The following is a 10,427-nucleotide window of genomic DNA, read 5'->3' as shown; positions in this document are numbered from 1 at the left end:
TTTTGTATACCTCATCATACCTCATATTTTATATCTTTATTTTCTTCATATTCAAAGTCTAAATTGTCGATCCGAACCGTTCAACATGATATCCATACTAAAATATAGTTAGGGATGAAATTTTATAATTTTTGAAATTTTTTTACTATTTTTTAAGATGGGTAGAAAATCACTGTTTTTTTAACGGTTAAAAAACAGTGATTTTGTACCTATCTTAAAAAATAGCAAAAAAATTCCAAAAAATATAAAATTTCATCTCCATACATATTTTAGTATAAATATTTTGTTGAACGGTTTGGATCGACAATTTGGACTTTGAAAACAAAAATATAAAATATGAGTTATAATGAGGTATAAAAAAATGAGGTATTGGAACCCTCCTCATATATATATATATATATATATATATATGTGTGTGTGTGTGTGTACTTTTAATGAAAAATTCATGAGCACTGATCACATTTTATACATATTTGAGTTGTCTTCTCTCTAATTGTAATTGTACGGATTTAATTAAGAATCAAAGGATATATATAATTGCTAAAAATGTCAAGTAATTAATATGGAACTAGTCTTATTGGCTCGCGTATATAATAAATAAATAATAAAGGCTAAATGAAAAGGGTCCCGTTGAAAATATATATATCTATCCTTTCCAACTTCCAAGGGATATAAATAATAATTAATAGAAAAATATCCACATATTTTATATTTTATTTTTTATTTTTTTACCATATCATGAAACCGAAACCGAAACCGTTCATTCAACATTAAATAAGCTGAATAATTATATTAGTAAACTGCATAATAATACGCGTATGTTAATTGATTCGGTCGGATCAATTCAAGTTTTCTTTTATTGTTTAATCTTTTTTTTTTTTTTGTCCTCTCTACTATGAATTATTCCTGTTCAGGCTTGGTCAGATTATATTCAAATAAATTTTATAAATTGAATGATAATATTATTAAAATGAAAATTAAAGATGGTAGCGATGATTAATTATAATAAGGAATATTATATCATATATCTGTTTTCTAACTGAAAAATTTGTAGCAAATTAAGTTTTGTAGGCGATTATTAATTCAAACGACAAATTTGAACCGCATGCTATATTTTATTGGAGTAAAGCTAGGGTGTGATGTGCTCACTAAGAGAGTTTGGTGAGCACAACTCCAAAAATTCATCGGATCGACTCCATATGCTGAATCCAAACCGTTGAAATCAATGTACTTCATGAGTGATGCATATACATGCAAAATTTTGAAAGTTTCGAGTTTATTTACTACACAATCAAGTGGTCAAAGAAATGAACATTTTATAAGTTAATTTATAAGTTATTTTATATATTCAATTTTTATTATTTCTTTGACCACTTGATCTTGTAGCAAATAAACTCGAAGCTTTCAAAATTTTGCATGTATATGCATCACTCATGAAGTACATGGATTTCAACAGTTTGGATTCGACATTTGACGTTGATTCGATATACTTTTGGAGTTGTGGTGCGTTTGGATGAATCAAGGAATAGCTCGGAATAGCAGCTATTTCTGATTTCGAAATAGCCGCTAACCCAATATTTCATAGGAATAGCGGAATAGCAGCTAACCCGAGCTATTCCTTTGTTGAGAATAGCGTTTTTTTTTCATCCAAATGTGTTATGTTAAGAATAACTCGTCAGAAATAACAACTATTTTTGAATTAGCGCTATTAATTTCTATATCATCCAAACGTAGTGAATACATCACAACTAGCTTTACTCATTTTATTGATATATATTATACACATCGGAAGTTTGAGATAAGGAAGCAAATTAAACGGCGAGAAATGGACAGACAACTTTTACCTGTAAAAGAGCATTAAATGCACTTATATATATATATATATATATATATATATATATATAGAGTTAGGCTGGGTGCTATGGATAGCATAGTGGCCTCTATGCTACGGCTCAATATTCGAGTTTTCAAAATCCAAACGGTCGATCCGAACCGTTCATCTTATTCTCCATATTAATATCTGCTTGGAGACCAAATTTTACATTTTTCTGAATTTTTTTACTATTTATTAAGTATTTTACAAAATTGTTGATCCAACGGTGACTGCACAAAACAGTAAAACCGTTGGATTAGCGATTTTCAAAGTGGCTTAATAAATAGTAAAAAAATTCAGAAAATTATAAAATTTGGTCTCCAAGCAGATATTAATATGGAGAATAAGATGAATGGTTCGGATCGACCGTTTGGATTTTGAAAACTCGAATATTGAGCCGTAGCATAGAGGCCACTATGCTATCCATAGCACCCCAGCCTAACTCTATATATATATATATATATATATATATATAATATTATAGGTGGCAATGAATTTAACGCCGAGAAAGATGATTTCTCACCTGCCACCTCATTTTTTTTTCTTTTCTTTTATTAAATCAACATGTTTTAATTTGTGAGCATTGTATGTTTTTTCCTCACCTGTCACCAGAAAAATGGCCACCTAATAATTAAGTTTTAAAAAAAGAATTAAAGGATATATATGAAGCAGCAAGTGCACGTGATATACATATTAAAGAATAAAAAAAAAATTCTCCTTTTTGATGAAGATACAAAATTGTTTATGGAATTCAGAATTTTGTAGATGAATAAATTTCTCCATGCCAAAACATATATAGTAAGAATTTAAATTTAAATTTGAATGTATTAAATCATTATGAGGGGCTCTAACTAATTAAGGTTAACTATAAAAAGGAACGAGATCACCTGCCTTAGGGATAAAAAATTCATGCCCCTAGAGTCACTGCCGGATGAGACCAGAGTCATTTTTAAAATTTAAATATTTGATCTGGGGCCATCTCAAACCCACCGGCAGTTAGGGGTGTCAATGACTCAATGGTACCTTTTTAGTTGTTTATCCGACCCGTATTGTATTCGATAAGGCGAGTATGGGTAAGATTTTTATTTCGTTAGCTTATTGGATATGAGTATGGATAAGAATTTTTTTTCGTTAATCAAATGGGTAAGGGTATGAACAGTTCGAATTGTATATATATTCAAAAAAACAGTGATTTTCTACCCATCTTAAAAAAATAGTAAAAAAATTTAAAAAATTATAAAATTTCATCCTTAACCATATTTTAGTATGAATATTATGTTGAACAGTTCGAATCGACAATTTAGACTTTGAATATGAAGAAAATGAAGATATAAAATATGAGGTATTGAACCCTCCTCTTACTATATATATATATATATATATATGTTATAATTATTTGAACGGCGCGGATGATGGCGTTTGACTTGATCTGATGTAGGTAGCCTCTAGGTGGCCACCGCTGTTACTCTTTAATTATTATGTGCAGTCATTTGTGTAGTGTACTACTTAAGATCTCCTCTATATTAATTTAGTTATGAATTATATATGATAATTAATGCATGGGATTAAATAATTATATATTTAACGGGTTGGGACAACTATTGTTAATTAATTTAATTAGATGATCGATCAATCGATCGGGTGGTCTAAATTAAAATGTGAGGCTGATGACGCACGATTAAAGTTGACTTTGATTATGAATTTTAATAATTTAATTAGATGATCGATCAATCGATCGGGTGGTCTAAATTAAAATGTGAGGCTGATGACGCACGATTAAAGTTGACTTTGATTATGAATTTTATGATTAATTGTGGCATGCACGACTCACTCGTCTCGTCTCGTCTCCTCTCGTGATATATCTATCATATGATTCATATCATATCATTTATGGGTGGCACTGGCACATGAAACATCAATCGATTATATGAGATGAGATCAAATCAGATATCATTTGAGAAGCAAGTGATGTGCCAGTGGGGTGAAGTTCACAACTTACTTTCGGTGGCAATGGCATGCATATCTCTGTCTCATCATATAATTTACTAGAGTCTACTGTCTACAGTCTACAGTTGAGTTGACTGACAAACAAAATAACATAACATAACATAATATATATATATATATATATATATATATATATATATATATATATATATAGAGAGAGAGAGAGAGGAAGAATCAAGTTACAACAATTTTTGAGTTACAATAAGTTACAATAACTATTTTTTTACATTTTCAAAGTTCAAATTGTCGATCCAAACTGTTAGATGTTATCTCTATAATAAAATATGCTTGGAGACCAAATTTTACATTTTTTGGAATTTTTTTACTATTTATTAAGATGGGTACAAAAACTAGTCAAATTCAGACCATTGAATTTTGTACCCATCTTAATAAATAGTAAAAAAATTCCAAAAAATGTAAAATTTGATTTGAAAGCACATTTTCTTGTGGAAATCACATCTAACGATTTGGATCGATGATTTGGACTTCGAAAATGTAAAAAAATGGTTGTTGTAACTTGATCCCTCCTCATATATATATAGGGTCTGTCTAAATTGCTGCTGGCAGCAGTTCTGCCTAGGTGCTGTCGGGGCTATTTTTAGCCGTGTGATGTCCAAACAACAAATCCAAACCGTTAGATGTTTAATCTATATTATAATCTACTTGGAGACCAAATTTTACATTTTTTGGAATTTTTTTACTATTTATTAAGCTGGTTTGAAAACCGCTGATTTCAGTAATTTTCTGCAGCATTGAAATCAGCGGTTTTCAAACCAGCTTAATAAATAGTAAAAAAATTCAAAAAAATGTAAAATTTGGTCTCCAAGTAGATTATAATATAGATTAAACATCTAACGGTTTGGATTTATTGTTTGGACATCACACGGCTAAAAATAGCCCCGGCAGCACCTGGGCAGAACTGCTGCCAGCAGCAATTTAGCCACAGCCTATATATATATATATATATATAGTAGAACTAGGGTGTTCTTAAGCTCACCAAAATGTTTGGTGAGCTTAACTCCAAATTCATCAAATCGGTTTCAAATGACGAATCCGAACCTTGGAACTCGCCTATCTTATCTGTGATGCGTCTACATGTGAAATTTTTAAACATTCGAATTAATTTAGTATAAAGTCAATTTGTCAAAATTAGAAGGTTAACAAATTAATTTTAGTGCATTCATTTTTTGAATGTTTTTTGACCGCTTGACTTTATACTAATTTAATTTGAATGTTTAAAATTTACACATGTAGGTTCATCACTCGTAAGGTAGGCAGGTTCCAACGGTTCAGATTCGTCATTTGAAACCAATTTGATGGGTGTTGGAGTTAAGCTCACCAAACACTTTGGTGAGCTTAAGAACACCCTAGTTCTACTCATATATGTATATATATGTATAGGACTTGGCTACGGTGCTATGGGTTGCATAGAGGCCTCCCGTGCTACGGCTCAATATTTGAATTTTTAAAATCCTAATGGTCGATCCAAACCGTTCATCTTGTTCTCCATATTAATATGTGTTTGGAGACCAAATTTTACATTTTTTGGAATTTTTTTACTATTTTTTTTACTATTTTTTTAGATTTATTGAAAATCATTGTTTTTCAGACAAATCTGGACCATAAAAAACAACGATATTCAATAAATCTAAAAAAATAGTTAAAAATTTTCAAAAAAAAATGTAAAATTTGGTCTCCAAACACATTAATATGGAGAACAAGATGAACGGTTCGGATCAACCGTTAGGATTTTAAAAATTCAAATATTGAGCCGTAGCACGGGAGGCCTCTATGCAACCCATAGCACCGTAGCCAAGTCCTATATATAGGATTTGGCTAATATGCTATGGGTTGCATACATGACTCCCGTGCTACGGCTCAATATTCGAGTTTTTAAAATCCTAACGGTCGATCCGAACCGTTCATCTTGTTTTCCATATTAATATGTATTTGGAGACCAAATTTTACATTTTTTTGGAAAATTTTTACTATTTTTTTAGATTTATTTGAAAATCGTTGTTTTTCAAACAAATCTGGACCATAAAAAACAGCGATATTCAATAGTTTTTTTTATCACACAAATAGTAACGCAACCGAACAGAATTTAAATAGTTTTTTTCTCACACAAATAGTAACGCAGCCGAACAGAACCTCAGTAAAAATATGATAGAATGATACACATGCCCTTTGCCTTTGCCTTTGCCTGACACATCATCATCACAATCATCAATCACATCACATCAGGAGAGTACTATAGTGTAGAGGTGACGCCATACAATAGAAAACAAGGCATAGAAATAGATAGATGTGCAGCAGAAATAGTATCTTTTTCTGGAAACAAAAATAGTAAGAAAGCAATATTAATAAAAAAAAAATTGGAGGGACAGTCATAAAAATTGATGGGATGGGATTTCTCTAACTTGTCCGATTTTGTGAGAATTCATTCATGCTCAAATTAAATAATTTAGGAGAATGGATGAATAAATAACCAAGTTTAATTCAGATGAAACTAATATAGGGATTAATTGTTCTAAACAACTTCTATATTTTACTTTTATCAAGACCAATTTTATGTTGAATAAATGCCCAAGTTTAATATAATATTATAGTATCTCAATACATAACAAAACATGATAAAACCAATTTCCTATTAAAGATGAATTAATTAATAAAAATAAATTCACAAATTAATATTACATGAAATTAATATAATACCGTCATGACCTTTTATAAAATGCACAAAAAAGTAAGTTATGAAATTTATTATTTTAAAAATAAAATAAAATAATGAAGTTGTAGTTAACATAAAAATAAAAATAAAAGGACCAATTGTACTGAATGTCTGTAAATTAATATAAGGATCTTATATATATATATTTGATTAACCTGCATAACCTAGCTATATGATTATTTATAATTATGCAATTCTGAATTTATAACTTATTAGACGATAATTAAAGTTTTTTTCAAGGTTAGAGATGGAAATATACCTTTGAATTATCAACCATTAATTAATAGACAGATAAAGAGGGCTAGCTTAGCTAAGTGATATAAACCTTTACCTAGATATCTATATAAATTAAGACCTAATTAATTATACCCTATTCATTTCAGGTACACTGTCACATAATTAACTTCAAATTTAATTAATTAGTTGAGTAATTAATGCGTCTCATTAATATTCCCCAATAACATTTAATTTAATTTATTTTATTTTTGTGTGATTTTGGGCTACTGCAGAAGTGCAGATTACACCTACACCTATATATATAGTATTTGACAAGTGAAGTAAAATTGAAGCATGCATAATAAATGCTATGTCATTTTTAAACATTATATTGTTGCTTTATAATAAATTAATAATGGAGAAGTGATATTAAATAAATAAGAACATCAAATTGTCCTCATGTACTATATATGTTAACAAGTACATGTATATATAGTGAATAGAGAGAATCAAAAGTAAAGAAATTTGATGATTAAACTTAATTTATACTCCATTTAAAAATGTGCTTCAACTTTTATTTCACCTTAAATAAATCGTTTTAGTACACACCAGTTTGATGCATTAAACGTTTAAAGCATTTAAATTACCACTGTATATATATATATATATCTCTACTATTTTGATGTCAATAGAAGCTACTTATTTTATTTTATTCATATCAAGAACTTAATTAGCTTTAAAAATATCCTTCACATACAATGATTTTTTGATGAAAAAGTACATAAATATGCTTATATTTGAAAAAAAAATGTTTTATTTTTAATTTCGGGGAATTTCATGTATACTCTTCAATTTTTTTGAAATTACGTTTTTTCTCCTCTAAAATTCATAATATCATTATTACCTTTCTGAATTTTAAAACTCACACATTTACCCAAATTATGCATTTTTTAATTAAATCTCATTTTACCCTTTATAAAATATAAAAATATGTAATATGTGTAAGAAAAATGTTCATTCTTCTAATTGGTTGGTTTCAGAGGCAATTAAATCATTTTCTTGCGACGTGCACATAAACATATGCCTAAAGGCTAAAGGCCACTGTCTATGCGTCATAAGTAAATAAATAAGTTATTTTCCGTCAAAAACTGACAAATTAGAAGACTGGATATTTTTTTGACACAAACTACATATTTTAATTTTTTTTAATAAATGATAAAATAAGAGCTTTAAAAATTTAAAATGAGTTCGAATAGTAAATACAATGTACATTGGGTAAATTTGTGAATTTAATTTTTTGAAGAATTTCATGATATTTCCTCTTTAAATTTTGTTCCACTGTCCATATATTTCATGAGTCCGGATCTCCTTTTTGTAATAAATAAACCCTCTATCTTGTACCATTTCGTTTAATTCAATATAATTGAGATATGAATTGCAGAATGAATTATAATGTTTTTCCAATTAAAACCTTGGATATATTATAAGATACCTCATAGAATATATAGATATGTCAATTTGAGAATTGGAAATAATAAAAAGTGGAATGCGTAATGGATGGGAGGGATATGACATTCACATGGCATACATGTGACCATTCTTCTAAACATATATTATTAATTATTTGGCATTTAATTTAATAATCTTAATTAATTAATTAATCTTATAAATTAATAGTACGTAGTCGTGGACTATTAGTAAAAGTGAATTAATTAATAATTAATTTGACCGAACTGAAGCGAACCCAAATATTAATTAATTCTGCAATGAAATATATATATATATATATTTTCAGGCGTACGTACAGCTTGGTTCTACTTCTATATATATATATATATATATATATATATAAATATCTACATGCATGAATCATGATCACGATTATTTTTATTATTACTTAATTTTGGAAAGTATATGGCGTAGAAGGAAAATAGCAGTGTATGTTTTATTATCATGAAGGTGAAAGGTGAAAGGTGAAGGTGAAGGTGAAGGTGAAGGGTGAAGGGTGAAGGGTGAAGGGTGAAAGGTGAAAGGTGAAAGTGAAGCCTGCCTGCCTTTTCAAATTCAACCGTTAATTTTTTGGATTGCATGAATCTCAAAAACAATTGGTTTTGTTGCACGAATCTCGAAACAAATGAACAGTTGGATTTGAAGAAGCACTGCACTCTTCCTGAGATTTTATTGGAGACAGGCAGACTGGGACAAGTGGAGACTCATAAATTGCCTTTTTCTTTACCACTTCCCATCTCAGATCGATCCTCTATGGCCACAACAAAATATGTAGTCATGTGGCGGCCCGCTCAAATTGGATACAGTACCAGCATTACAAATATATATAGCAAACTGAATATATATATGAGGAGGGATCAAGTTACAACAATTTTTGAGTTACAACAAGCATTTTCTACATTTTCAAACTCTAAATAGTCAATCCAAACCGTTAGATCTGATCTCTACTATAAAATGTGCTTGGAGACCAAATTTTACATTTTTTGGAATTTTTTTTACTATTTATTAAGATGGGTACAAAATTCAATGGTTTGAATTTGACTAGCTTTTGTACCCATCTTAATAAATAGTAAAAAAAATTCCAAAAAATGTAAAATTTGGTCTCCAAGCACATTTTATTGTAGAGATCACATCTAACGGTTTGGATCGACGATTTGAAGTTTGAAAATGTAGAAAATGCTTGTTGTAACTCAAAAATTGTTGTAACTTGATTCCTCCTCTCTCTCTCTCTCTCTCTCTCTATATATATATATATATATATATATATATATATATTTCTTTTAATATGGTAAGATATTGCGTCAGGGGCAATATGCAAGATTTTCATGAGAGTAGAGTAAGAAAATTATTGAATTGGATTTAAGTACATAATGGGGTTCAAATCTATTAGAATACAAAAACCTAAATTCAATCTGAAATTTAAAACCCTATTTTGCAATTTCATGAGACTAAAAAAAAAAAAAAGGGATTCAATTACCATAATTTTGAGTTACCACAACTATTTTCTACATTTTCAAAGCCCAATTTGTCGATCCAAACCGTTCAACATGATATCTACAATAAAATGTGCTTCCGGATCAAATTTTACATTTTTTTGAATATTTTTACTATTTATTAAGATGGGTACAAAATTCAATGCAATGGTCTGAATTTGAATAATTAGTAGTGCCAGTCGACTCCACTCCACTCCACTCCACTGGTGTTAGTTACTTTAAGAGATGGAGATGGAGATGGAGATGGCGATGGATCGATGGAGGCATGGAGCATGAAAAAAGTTGGCAGATGGAGAGATGATGATATAATTAATATGAGCCACAAAAATACAATATCATCTTCATTCTTCAATTTTATTGGCTTTAATTTCATTCATGTTCCCAAATGCACCGCCTTTAGTTACTATATTTATTTATATACATTATACATTATACATTATACATTTACTAGTTCTTAATTAAAGGAAGAAAAATATGATAATATATATATATATATATAGTCAACTGCTTTCGTTTCTTGAAGGAAGAAAAGAATTGTAACAAATTAGCAGTATTTATATATGGGTTTTGTTTTGGTGATTCAATTTCAATATATGGG

This window comes from Carex rostrata, chromosome 10 (assembly GCF_964058835.1).
Source record: "Carex rostrata chromosome 10, lpCarRost1.2, whole genome shotgun sequence".
Lineage (NCBI taxonomy): Eukaryota > Viridiplantae > Streptophyta > Magnoliopsida > Poales > Cyperaceae > Carex > Carex rostrata.
This window is presented reverse-complemented; position numbering follows the sequence as displayed.